The sequence below is a fragment of the Protopterus annectens genome, chromosome 5.part1 (assembly GCF_019279795.1).
Source record: "Protopterus annectens isolate FY-2018-M chromosome 5.part1, PAN1.0, whole genome shotgun sequence".
Taxonomy (NCBI): domain Eukaryota; kingdom Metazoa; phylum Chordata; order Ceratodontiformes; family Protopteridae; genus Protopterus; species Protopterus annectens.
Genome location: NC_056736.1, coordinates 314,416,765 through 314,431,764, shown reverse-complemented (window position 1 = coordinate 314,431,764; position 15,000 = coordinate 314,416,765).

The following is a 15,000-nucleotide window of genomic DNA, read 5'->3' as shown; positions in this document are numbered from 1 at the left end:
AATATCTGTTCACAATGGATTAGTGTTTCTACCAATATTCAAGTTTACAGTTGTAGAACTAGAAAAACATGTTAATAGCAGTCTCTGGATTTGAACCGTGGTGTGTGTGTGCAAAAGTGGAAGTATAGACCTAGTCCCTATTAGACTGAGCTATGGGAGAAATGGGAGCTGCTGTGTTATTTCTATTTAGTACATACATTTCTACACACTCTACTTTTTTTATCAAATGTCTTTTTATTTGTTTTTCATAATAACTGCAACAAAATCAGAACAAAAAACTGTTAATGTTACTGTTTACACAATATGAGCAAATTATTAAAACTAGACATTTGGACATTTTAATAAAACATACTTCAATTTAGAATCAAGTCAACACACTCTACTTTTGAAGTCTGCACCTGTAAGTGTCTCACACTTTCCTGTACATTCAGGACTACATACAGCTGAAATGCAAAGGTTTACACAAGGCAATGCTGGCAGGAACACAGTACAACATATTACTGCAGAAAATATTTACTTTTGCATTTTGTCAGTTATTTCAGATCCACATTCTGAACTATGCAGACAAACAGCGCTAAATCACTTCACCTCAGTTACTGCATGCTGCAGCAGCTACACAATTGTACTTTTCAGATACAAGACAAATGAAAGACAACAGTTTGTGGTAGTCAGCTTTATTATTTTTGACATAACAACACTTTCTATAACTCAGAAATCCACAGTTAGTATTACTGCATGACCTGCACAGGTGGACTGCTTCTCATTTGTAACTGTTACAGTAGCCCTGACACAGCAGTTTCTTTGCAGGTTCTTTCAGGCAGCCTAATACATATCCTACTTTTCCTCTCCTCAGTTGTACCTTATTTGCTACAAAACTCTGTATTACACAGCAGCTGACACTACTGAGTTCTAACACTTGCAGCCTGACACGCGCATTTATTCAGTACAGTTAGAACACAATTATATACACAGACAGTACTACTTTTACTATTTCTGATTTATTACAACAGATAGTACGAATATATCTGTACTCACCAAACTATCTGCGCAGTCGGACCAAGCACTGTGCATGCGCATCAGTGTTCACGGCCCTCTCAGTGGCAGCTGTATGGGGAAAGAACACTCATTAAGCACACCTGTACAGTAACATATACAATTTTTAAATAATTTATAAATACACAGACTGGATACTTACAAACGTCTGGGACCTCCTCCACTGGTGCCTCTTGGATCCACTGGGCCAAGAGCTCACCCCTCCTATGCTTTAGGTTGTCACAGTGATGACGCACTTGCTCACCAGTTCGGGGAATGCCAGTGGCACTGGTGAGATCAGATGGCAGATGTTCCCAGGCCTCCGCTTTGTACTGGGAGCCCTGGTACTGGCCCTGCAGCAGTCTAGCTTCATGGTCTTTGATAAGGAGGCCAGCCATGACCTTGAACTACTGGATGCCCCAGCTTTGCACTCAAAAGTGAACACCCTCCCCTACACCTGACACTGTTGCTGCCCTGATCAGACTCGAAGAGATATGCCTACATTCTTGCCTGTGCAGTTTAAATAAGGCCATTTTCCCGCACTTTTCCATGATTGGCCGGTTTTCAAATATGCTAAGCTATGCTTAGCTCTGTGCAAATCTGCTTAGCAAGGCTTAAATCAGCTAAGCAAAGCTTACAGTTACTAAGGATTGCTTATATTTTCATGCTTAAGCAATCCTTAGCTAGTTTCAGCAGAGCTGCGGCAGACTTAGCTGGCCGCAAACAATTATTAAAAAAAAAAAAAATAGAAGCATTTTTTTACATTTCCATATGGGATTTTCCCAGCCCTACACTACCAAATGTGAGGCATAATACTTACAAATATCATTCCAATTCATAAAAATTATTTTACAACTGCTTTCACACATAAAATGCATTGGGTAGAGCTGGGATTTGAACCATGCATATCTTACATACTAAACTGGACACTGAAATAATGCATAATATTAGACCCAGGCTCTAATATTATGCTACTTACTTGTTTGAAAGTGCTGTATGGCAATTTCTGAGTGCAGGGAGTGTGTTTAAGTGTCTGTGTAGGACTTATACATGCCCCCTGCACTCATACATGGATTGTGTAGGTGTAGGAATACAGCAGTGTGTCCTCATTAATATGTAGGGCACGCTGCTGCTGTATTCCTACATGGAACAGTCCGTGGAAGAATAGACTATTTTTGCACGGACTGTTCATGAACAATCTATTGCATGGCATTAGGTGAAACCTTTGGATGATGTTGAAGAAAAGTATCATTGGTATTTGAACTGTAAATTGTCCATCTTTAGAGATTCAGAGTTATGTTATTATACAAATAAGCATCTTTTTTTCTTATTTCTGTAAATATCTCAGTAAACAAGCACTCAGAAAGGAATTTTTGTACTCCTGCTCCCCAAATTTGCATGCCCACAGCTAACCATAAGCTTCCTGGCTGCATCATTTTTCCTTAAGTGCTCCTGGTACTATCCCCCAGAGATTGGATCACACCAGTGGTGGGTTGGACAGCGGAAGTGGAGTGGAGCAACCTGTGGTGTTACATGCCCTGTGTTCCATATGTTGGTCCTGCATGCCAGGGAGGATTTTTGATATGCCTAAACTGGAAGGAGCAAGTGATATCATGTGCATCACTGCATGCAACATCAGAAAGGTCTTCACCCCCACCCCCCCAAGCTGTAGTTTTACTAATAATCTGTTGCACAATTATTTATATGTCCCATCACTGTGGATGTGTCTTAATTGCAGATGAAAACCTCAAACTCCCTCTCAGAGAGCGAGACAGCAATGCCACCTTTTCTCAATTCTCCCTCCCCAATGCCACTAGCACCACAGCCGCCAGTCAATCTTGTTTCATCTGGCTTGTACTTTGGGCTCCATTCATCTACTCCAAGGAGCAAGGTAAAAAGAATTCAGTGCTGTCAAGTCTGGTGCAAAAATGCCACATCACTATGTGACTGTGTACAGATTCCAAAATATGAAAAGTTGTCTGTAAAAGTTTTAGAACAAAGTATAATTCTTTGTTTATGCATGTTATATTAAAATGTTGACATAAAGACTAATAATGTACTGGATATTAAAGAAGACTTTTTGCTGATAAAATTGCACATTTTAATAGCTCTTATTTTAATAAGATATTTACAGTTGTTTGCCTTCTGTTTTTAACCTGATGTTTTGGAAAATGCATACATTCTGGAGCATAAGGAGGCTAGTGGTATGGCACTCCACAGGACAGAGGTATCCCCTATATGTTTTGGCTTTCCCTGATTCTTGTGCTAGAGTCTGGCATGAAAGATAGACAGTAGCAGTACATACAATTGCACAGCATAATATAGTTGTATTTATTTTAATTTTTGTGATATTAAATGGGAGTGGGTTCTGTTATAGCAGAAAAGGAACTGCATTACAGCAGCTGTTATTTCACCATTTTGGCAGTGATTTTTAAGAGACGTCTGTGGGTGAAGGCAAAGGACAGTTTATGATTCATGCAAACAATCAAAGAAATCATTGATTTATTAGCTAGTTTGGGGTGTGTGTGTGTGCATGTGTGTGTGTGTGTGCGTGTGCGTGAGTGTGTGTGTGTGTGTGTGTGTGTGTGTGTGTGTGTGTGTGTGTGTGTGTGTGTGTGTGTGTGTGTGTAAACATATGATTAATAGCAAGAGGATAACAATATATTACTCATTGCTCATTGTTTCTTTCACTTTTCTTAAAATCAAACAGTAGTAATGTGCACAAAAGATGATTTTTTTTGTAGAAGAATAGTTGGCAAGCTACATTTGAAAGAAATGAGTTCTTAACACGATCACTGTCAAACAAAAATGATATGACTTCTTGGGAAGTCAATGCATGTGTTTAACAGCAGCACATTGAAATACATTGTTGATATTTTTACAGTATGCAGAATGTAAGTATTGTTTGAGCAAGCAAACAAGTGATGTATAGAAGCAACCAGTTGTTATAAGCTTATTTCTAAATGGCTATTGAGATAATTTGTTGGTAGAGCAATGTCTGTCAAAAAGCAACGGGACCAGCAGGGCACATTTTTTTGAAAACTAAAAAAACTGTCCCAAAGTAAATAAGCGTACAAATAAAACAATACAAATGCATTGTGTACAAATACAAATATCATACTACACACATCTGACAAAATTTGTCATAAAATATTATTCAAACATAAATTATCTAAGTGCTAAAAAGCACTTAATATTAATAGTCTCTTTCAATCCAGGAGCTCTGTCAACTGCCAAGCTAATTTGCCACAGAGACTCCTTACATTCTAATGCCAACTTATAATTCCCTGTGTACTCCATCTGGGGAACAACATCTATCACTGAAAAAGTGAACTTCTTAAAACTTGTACATTGACTAGCATGTGTGGCTAAGGCTTTAGTAAAGTCTTTCTTCCTGATAGCTAATGTGTGTTCATAAATCCTACGTTTTAAACACCTGATAGTTTCTCCAATATAAAAACAAAAGCAGGAGTTACATATGGCCACATGCACTATGTTGGAACTCTCACAATTAAAGTGATTTTTCACCCAAATGGTTTTATTCAGATGTCTAAAGTATGTGAAAGAAGTATTACTAATGTACCTACACTGTTTATACTTCATAAAAGAAAATGTCCCTTTGACAGTGTTGTCATTAACTAATACATTTTTATTATCTGTTGAATGTTCTAAAATAGTCTTCACATTCTTAATTTTCTTGTAGGTGAACCTAGGTTGTACACTAATGATTTGTATAAATATGCAGAATGTAAGTATTGTTTGAGCAAGCAACCAAGTGATGTATAGAAGCAACCAGTTGTTATAAGCTTATTTCTAAATGGCTATTGAGATAGTTTGTTGGTGGAGCACTGTCTGTCAAAATGCAACGGGACCAGCATGGCACATTTTTTTTAAAGCTAAGACTGAGCTATTTTTACATTTGTCTGTTGGAAAGTATAGTTTAGTGTCTGTATTCAGTACGCTTTACTGTTTTCAGACTTGTAAGTGTGTGTGTGTGTGTGTGTGTGTGTGTGTGTGTGTGTGTGTGTGTGTGTGTGTGTGTCTCTCTCTCTCTATATATATATATATATGTGTGTGTGTGTATGTGTGTGTGTGTGTGTGTGTGTGTGTGTGTGTGTGTGTGTGTGTGTATGTGTATTTATTTATTTTTTTATTCATTTGAAATTTGTTGACCAAGAATGTCTGACTGAACTTGTGCCCTTTTTCAGCAGAGACCCTGGGAGAAAAGCTCCACAAAGTATTACTTATACCATAAAAATGTTTAGAAACATTACAGTATACATGAGGAAATATAGACATGCATTATAATGCTTGAATTCCCAGTTGTAGCATGAAAGTTTAAAATGTGTTATTTACAGAAAAGGCAATAAAACAATATGTTAAAGTCATTCATATATCTTCAATACATAAGGAATTCACTATTTAGAGGGAAGGAAATGACAATTAACTCAGAGTTTAAGAGAAGAGTACAGAAAGTACTGTATATCAAATCTTAGTTCTTACAGGCAACATCATGTACATCAATAATCAGAAACAGAGGGAAAATATATATATATTTTTTCATGATAGTGGAAGCTCATAGTAGCCCCATGGTGCAGAGGGATAAATAACTTACATTGCCCCAGATGACCCATGTTTGATTTGCGCCGCTGGTGCTGGAGATGGAGAAAGATGGGAGTGAATGGAACCATGCTTGCTTGCCCATCCTGGGGAGGGAAAGAAGCCTTGACTCACTGCAATAATCAATATATGAGCCTGGCCAGCTTCATGCTGCTTGACCAGTGATCCACTTAGTCCAGAGACTTCCCTTGCATGAAAGTGCACATGTACTTCTCAAAGGCAGCAACTATGCAGCTGACAAGTGGGTGTGATTTAGGGCACAGTACCTGGCATCAGTATGATAGTATAGCAGTCACCTCAAGCTCTTGACTGGTCGATGTGTGTCAGGTTGAGCCCGGCAACAGTATCACTGCACCAGCATCCTCAGTCTCCTCACTGACCCTGGGTGTAGGTCAGGTTGAGCCCGAGGGATGTTAAGGCAAATCTGTTTGACTCCGTGAATATGGAGAGGAGCTGGTGACAGCTGATGGTTAGCTACATGGAGAAATAAAATAATGCAAGTTCCACATTGATCAATAAAGAATAATCCAAAAGAATGTGGGCATTTATGTATGGTCATTTAAAAAGAAAGCTGGTGGGGTCCATTGATTGAAAACAGCTGTGATACCACGGTACACTCCATTCACTACTGACTTGCCATAGAAAAAAGTAGATAAATTATCATCATTAAACAATGTAGGGGTCTTGCCTTGAATCAAATAAATAAATTGTTATTAATCTAGAGAATAAGTTTAGACTTTTCACAACAACAAGAGAGGAGAGAATAGAAGACAAGTTAATCTAAAAAAACTTTACATCTGGAATGTATTTTTATTAAAATAATGTGTATAACTAAACTCCAGGTTTCTGTAATTTTCTACGGTATATTCAGCACCAGCACAATGTATGCAAAATTCTTCTTCCTGTAAAAGATAAAAAGAAATCATCTAAATATGTACAAATAATCATCCATATGAGAAATACAGTCTTGATTTACAATACCCAAAATGAAGTTTGCGCTTCCTGTCATGTAAATAGATAAAGGTTCCATCAGAAGCTAGTCAAAGATGGACTTACATTGCATCATCTACCGTTGATGAAATTAGATTCATTGGAAAATAATCCACTGAATTAACCACATGAATCTTTCAGCTGCAGAATACTAACTGATCAAAAAGCATCCTCCCAATCCATATTCAAGGAGAGGCTTCCTGTACTTCTCCAGGTGAATATAACCATCTTTAAGGTCATAGGTTCATGGGATAGATTATATTTCTTTGCCAGCTGTCTTTTGTGATTAAAAAACAATCTGCAAGAAGGTTTCATTGCATTTTGCCAAGTCTGAATTACACGCAGTAATTATTGTGATACCATTCATTGCAAGCTAGCATTTTATTCTCAACAGTAACAGGAGTACTTGTCTCGTTAGTAGAAATCTATAGTATTTGCAACAAGATCCTTCTTCCAAAAAACAGGATATGTTGAGCATTCATCATAAAAACATATGTATTATACTGATTGTATTTTACTTATTTTAAAATATTTCTAAAGCTTCTTAAGCAAAGTGTATACCCTTTGACTGGTACAATGGTGTACTAGTTTTGATACCTCACAGAAAGAGTTTTGAGTTTCCACAGATATTTAAAGGCGAGTACTAGGCTATTGTTCCTGAAGGGACATTTTAAACCTCAGCATGCTTCCTGTTTTTCACTCAGCTGTGTTATCCTATGTGTTTAACTATCTTTACCATACTTATATCTAAATATGTCACATTTGTAACAGATTATTTTGATTAGGCCTCACCTTCATTGTGTTAAGAGTCCCTATTGTTAGGTAGGGAATTTAAGGATTGCCTCTGTCCGTTAGGAAGATGGGGTCAATCCTGGGGTCAATTTCCTATTTCCCATCCACTGATACAAATTACACTTAAATAAGGTCACGGAAGATTTTTGTTTTATGTATATGGGGAATCCATTCCAAAGTAGCAGCATCCTCTGAAATATGTACCTGACCCTGCAGTCTGTACTGTTTATGTTGCAGAAGAGGTTGACGTCTCTAGACCAGGTATGTTAATACCATTTGACTTGCGTATGTGCATTAGGTCTATTAGTGTGGATGCCTTGTAAGCCAGACATAAATTGGTCAGTATGAAATCAAGTAGAGCAACAGAGCTTTGAGGCAGTCCATGTAGGTCATGGCCCTTAGGCCCACTGTTCTTTTTGTAAGGAACCTTAGTGGATGCTTCAGTGGTTGCAAGTGCCCAGACAGGTTACACACCAAAGGGGGCATTGTACTGTAAGATGGGTCTGAAAAGAGCTGAGTAAAGTGGGGCAATGACCTCTCTTGACCTAGATACCATCCCTTTATTTTTAATCTACACAGTATAGAAGGACTTCTTCACAACTGTGGACACATATTGGCCAAAAGCTAGGTCACTGTCAAAGTAAGTGCACAAACCCTGACTGCAAGGTCTGTTCTTAGAGACATATTATCAATTTGATAATCCCTAGGGGGTATTCAGTGTTCCAATAGACAAAATAATGCATGTTTTGGCATTTAGTTTTAGTCTATGACTTTGACACCAGTTATTTGTGCGGGACAGGCCCTCCTGTAAAATCACAGAGTCCTTTGCAGATTCTGAGACTGCTCCCAGCTTGCAGTTATCCGCAAACATGGTCAGCCATAGGTGCTTGATGTTTGCTTTGGCATCTGAGAAGTAGATGTCAAATAACAGCAACCGCAGAACAGAGCCTTGTTGGACCCCACATTTGACAGGTCTTTTTGTTGAGGTGGCCACCCCTATTGTGACTTCTTGTGTCCTATCTGTGAGCCAGTTTCAAATCCATTGGGTGAATTAGGGATTTATTCCAAGTTTGCTAAGCTTATCCACAATGCCCAAGTGGGTTATATTGTCAAAAGCCTTGTCCAGGTCAAGGTAGGCAGTATTTACTGTTTTCTATTCATCCATCACTTTGATAAATTTTTCAAAAAAAGTCCACTAGGTTGAGTATACATGACCCTTGACAAAACTAAATAGTGATGGATCCAGTGTTTGAAGATTTCCTATGCTCTTATTTATTAGTTCCATGCTAAGTCTTCCCATAGCTTTACATATGAAATTGGCTAGACTTATGAGATGGTATTTGCCCAAGTCGGTTGAAAGTCCTCCCTTATGCAGGGATATGACTTTTGATGTCCTCCATTCACTTGGTATAAAGCCAACTTGTAGGCCAAGGTTGAAAAGTGTTGCTATGGCCGTAGAAATATCTTGTTTCTTGCTATTTAGGATATATCCTGAGATATTTTCAGGGCCCACTGAAGCTGTGTTTTTGGCCTTTGAGAGTAGATCCAGGACACAGTCCTGTGTGATAGTTAGGGTTGTATGGTGTCCTGATATTTCTTGATTCAAGCAAGGCTTCCTATGAAAAAGCCCGTACACACTATCCACTGTCAAGAAGACCTACGACAAGGTACGATGTGTACAGCTTAACGCAGATTGTAGGAGACTAGCTATGAGAATAAACCAATTAAAAAAGCCAAAAACTAGAGTGAAATCACAGTACTGTTACTGCTATTAGTCTAAATTACAAGTCTGTGGTCCTAGTTGAGCTAGAATTTCAATCAACTGTAGCTATTTTTATGGGGGCAAGGAAACCAGTAACAAGTCTGTGGTCTTTAGCTGGGCTAGAATTTCAAGGCACTATAGGTATTTCCATGGAGAAAAGAAACAAACAGCAGCTGTATCAAACAGAAGGCAGGGAAGGCCTGAGTCTAGATAGGTTTGTGCCAGATACATAATTTCGTAACATTGCAAAGATCTATACGCAGGTGGACTGGTGATCTCCAAATAGTCCCTAAGTATGCAAATGGTTGGTGAGTATGCAAGTATTGCTCAATCAACTGGTGTCTCATCTAAGATTAATTCGTACCTTACTGCTGATACCTGATGGGATAGGCTCTAGTTCTACATGTGTCTAAGATGGATAAAGTCGATCCTGATATGGAAAGATGAGTAGGTGACCTAGGGGCAGTGGGACAAGGCATCCATTTGTACCACCATGGATCAGGATTCAGGGAATGGGCTTCAGGAGCTAGAATGCTGAGAACTGATCAATCTGGGTGAGTTTCTTCCTGCTTGGGAGGGGGAGGCAGGCCCCTCTAAATGGATAGCTCTTCAGCAGAAAATGATGGTTGGAAGTATGCTCAAAGACATATTCAGAAATATGAGCATTTCCATGCCTCCACTGCACATGCCCACAACTATTAGGAAAAGACATACAGGAACCACTGAAGAATGCTTTTGGAATACACAATGGCAATAAGAGATGGAAATGGATTACAGTAAAGGTGGAAGAAGTGGGGAGATTATACACCAGAGAAGTAAGCAGGATGCATTTTGGGCACCTAACCTCTTAAGAAATGGGAAGAAGTGTATTCTCTTCAAAATTAAGACACAGTGGTTACTAAACACTACATAGGGTTGTTTTGCTTGAATGACTGCATAGCTTTTTTTTTCTTGTGTCCTATATGTTTAAATTATCTTACTATACATTTTTATACCATTTTACTCACCATTAAATATGCTGATTGTAGTGTTTAATTCCATCCACTTTATCATGGGCTGCTGTAGTTACAGAACAGAGGCAAACCACAATAACTTTCAGTCATTTAACAAAGAATTATTTGTCATTTCTGTGTTTTATTGAACAGATAGTTCATGCAATTTTAGAGTCACTCATCATTGTCATCATCCACCTCCTTTTTCTCATTTTTGCAATGGAGTGGTACCACATCAACACTACCAGTGGCTAAATCACCTTGAGATAATGCATACACCACCAAGTGATGAACCTCAACACATGTTTTGTTTCCTCAGAAATTGTACTGTCCTGTATATTTACATGTATTTTGCCAGGCAGTAAACCATTTTAATTCATCTGGCTGAATGTTCAGCTTTAGTCAACAATCACACTGATTGCAGAGTGATTCAGCTGCCTGCTAAAGTCATTTCCAATGTATAAAAACATAGTTATCAGTAAATACACTTCCTGGTGTTTTTCCAGCTTACCAGTAGGAAATAATGTGGCATCCTTGCTAATAAAAAGTGCATCACGCACAAATGCTGTAAATCTTTTCTTGTTTATGTACATCATACTTTAAGAATTTCAAAAGAATGAAGAATACTGATTTCAGTCAAAGGCAAAGTGTGGTCAGATGTGTGTAATATCCTGAGAAACAGCATTTGTCAATCATGTTATTCATTTCAAACTCGATAATGTCAGGTAGGTGATGTGACAATTGACTGACTATAATCACACTTTCATAAGACATTATTTTGCTTATATTACTGTAATGTTTTACTGTAGATATTACATATAATCCTTATTATTGTTGTTTCACATCCAGCAATAAGGCAAAAGTGAGTAGTGGCTGATTATATTGCTGCAACGTTTACTTTTTGAATGCTAAAGCATTTCCTACAAAGGCAGGGATTATTTATATACATTTCAAAGCAGTGTTTGAAAAAAAAAAAAACAGTCCAGTTACTTTCTTAATACCTGATATTCAAGGGTTTGGAAAATATACAGTGCTGTCAGCAGAACTTTCTGGTGTAGTCTGTTATAGTACATATTATGCACTTCCATGCATACTGTGTTGAAATAATGTTTAACCTGGAGCTGCTAACTGTATGCTTTAGCAATAATCAATGATTGTGTGTGAGTAATATTGGGATTACCCATAGGGGCTGTGATTTGATCACCCTGCCATGAGGACAAAGCCCCAAATTAATAAGTTAACCATGGATAAACCAGTACAGAAGGACCTTATTATTGCTATTACATGCAATCCCTTTGCTAAAAAACAAAAACAAACAAAAAAATTTGCTTACCTTTTTAAATAATAGCATTGTATCTAGCGACATCTTGCTCCTCCAGTCTTTTGTTTACATTTATGTGGCTAGGAATGACATCTTAACGCATTGTACCAGCATGTGGAAATGTATCAATACACGCACATCACATGATGGTTAGTACAGGCTTCTTTTTTTCTGAGAGTACTGTTTATGTGAGGAGACCTGCAGATTCTTGATATCTCAATGGCACCTTTGGAGTACTTTGGAAAAAAGATTTTGGTACTTTATTTTTAATGTTATCTTGGTGAGAGTAGAATGTATGTTCTACACCGTGCTGTTCTTGATCTTCTTTGCTCTACTTAGTGGAGTGGAGAATATGATGGCTGTAGATTTTCTTCTCAACACCTACATCCTTTGGATTTTTTGCTGGGAGTAATTCTGGATTTACAATAGCCATGGTGATTGCTGCTGCTAGTCAGCATTCAAGTTGCTGAATATGAATGAGGCAACATTGCATGCTGTGTTTCATGAAGGATTTCATGAACTAGTGAAATATTTTGTGAATGGTATCTCATAGCTGTGAATCACCCTTCCAGAATGTTATGATTTTTTCTGCTTTCTGCCAAAATATGATTCCGGGTACAATGCTGAAACTGTGATTTGTAGAATATTGCATTCTAGACATAGTTGTCCAGATGCTGTGGGACATTCTCTGAAGTTTAATATTTTCACTTGTCTTGTACACAGTAAACTGCTTTGCAGACCATTGCTATCTTGACATGATTACAGAGCAGGTATCCATTTCGTAAGTAATATTTGCGCTTATATTTCTTTGCAGATTTATTTATTTATTGATTTAGCATTTGTTTACCAGGATAGTCTGCCTGGGTTAAAGAAATAATTTTCAGTGGAAGCCTGGGGAGAAAAGCTTCACAAATAGAAATTCATAACAGTATAGAAATATTACAGTTGTACGTATATACAATACAATATACATTATTAGTAATAGACACAAAAGAGAAGGATTAGTATCTAACAAGAACATGCAGGATAGTTAAGGTACTTAGAAATGATATGCTGATAATTTGATAGCATATATTACAGAGTTTTATACTTGAGAAGGTTTTTAGCTGCACTAGCCAGGAGCAGTACATGTATAAAGCCAAGAATCAGCAAGGAAGTTTTTGAGCAGTTGTTTGAACTCATTACAATTAGTAGTAGTGAGTTCCAATATTTTGCTACATGGTGGGAGTATAGGGAGTCTCTGGCAGTGTTTGTTGATTGGGTTACCTCTGGTAAGCATGTATTAGTTGATCAAAGAGAACGGCTGGTTGAATAGGTTTGGAGAATGTTTTGTAGTGCCAGTGTTTTGTCAGCCTGATACATTATATTGTGAGCCATGGTTAGCTGGTTGTACAAAAGAAGTTCTGGGAGTTCCAGCCAGGACAGTTTTTTTCAATATGTCACAGTGATGTATATGATTTGGGGATTCAGAAACAAATATGGCTATTTTATTGTAACATTGCTCTATCTTCTTTAGATCTGTTTTTTTTTTGTTTGTTTTGTTTTTTAGATTAATAAGGATTGGAGAAGCGTATAGGAGAGTTGATAAAAGATGAGTCCTAGTGATAGCTATCCTAGAGGTGTTGGTTAGATATTTTTGTTCCTGTATAAAGTACCCATTGTCTTGTGAAATTTCTTAATAGTTTGTGGGACATGAAGGTCAAATCATAGGTTGTTGTTGAGGGTGAAGCCTAGCAGTTTGTTTTTTTGTGTCCGGAGTGATTATAGTGCTGTTACTGGCACTGATGACAAAAGTGGTAGTGGGGGAGGCTCTGGAGGGTTGGAAGACCATGAGTTTGTTTTTTTGGGGGGAGGGTGGAGTATGAGCTGTGATTCTGAAAGCAAAGATTCTGTTTCAGAGGACTTTTGCATGATTTGCTGGAGTTGTTGAAGTGTTGGAATATGTCATATAAGGGTTGATTCATCTGCATACTGGACTGTGGTTGCCAGTGGACTGGCAGTGTTTAAATCATTAGTGAAAAATGCTGAATAGAAGTGGGCCAAGAACTGAACCACCATTTTCATAGTCTTCCATTTACAGCTTGGGTAATGTGCGTTGGCAGCAAAAAAGTGCTGATGCCTATTATACCTCAGTTTCATTGTGCTAAGCCTTCATTACTGGTTCATAGATTCTTACTAAGTTTACAGTTAGAGACACCAGTGAAAAGCTCAGCCAACTCACCTAGTATTGGTGGGAGATTAACATTATCCTTACACTGTCTACAGATCCCAGATGAAAAGTTGTAATTGCCAATTCAGTCATTTTGACTAGTTATAAAGGTTAAGGTTTCCAGGAAAGTACTCTGCCTGATATGTAATGGAGGCCAGACCAGAAATGGGAGATATGCTGTGCTATGTTCCTGGTGATCCTGCTTGCATTGTTTATCCAGCATTATAATCTTAGAACTCTAGAGCAGGTGCTTCATTTACCACCAGTTCAGGAGTTCATAGGCTTTTACCAAACTTGCAACCAAAGGAGCCAATTGATGAAGCTCAGGGGCAATAGGTGCTGATCATGTAAACAAGGGCAGAATTTGGCTAGGCTTGCAAGAGCCCTAGGGCCATTAACCTAGTATCTTCCTATGATCCCAACATTCTGAGAGATTAACAATGTTTGCTACCTATGCAGGCTATTCTACAAATCCCTGGTGAAAATTTTAATTCCCCCATCCAGTCATCCAGACTGGATTTAAAGGTTGCTAGGGAAGTATTCTGCCTGATAGGTAAGGTCAGCCTATTCCAGAAATGAGGTATACGTTGAGTTAATGTCTGTCACATCATATAGTATTGTTGATATGGTAGTATAGATTTAAGAATCTAGAATGGGTGTTTGCTTTAGCACTGGTGCTATTTAGGTTAAAGAGTTCAAAGAGTGCTGGGTTGTTCTTCGCAAAGAAGGATATGCAGAAATCCCCCTCAGGAGTCTGTGTGACACTACGTAAAGGGACAGGGATTTAAGTCCATCATAGTCATTAAGGGTACTAAGATCTGATATCTTTTCATTGAGGAAATGTCGAGGTCTGTCAAACTGGTTTAGGTGCTTAGCTAGGTACATGCAGAAAGGTGCATTATATTAATTGATGGGCCTAATAATGAGTGAATAAAGTGGGAATATAACTTCTTTGGGCCTTGATGAGATACTATGAATATAAGTTGTGTAAAGTTGAAGAATTTTATGACTACTACAGAGATTTTATAATTAAAGGAGAGTCTGATATCAATTGTCAAATTTAAGTGGCATGCTATCTATACAGTAAACAGTAGTGTTGTTAGATTTATCAAAGGAAACTATGCCGGATTTCTTGGTAATGAGGGCAAACCCATAATTTATAAACCAAGCATTTGTTCGGTCTAGCACTTGTTGGTGAATTTGAGCATCAGAATGGGATTTGACAACCACCCCAAGTTTGCAATAATCAACAAACTTGGGTAGCTATAGTTCCTTGATATCG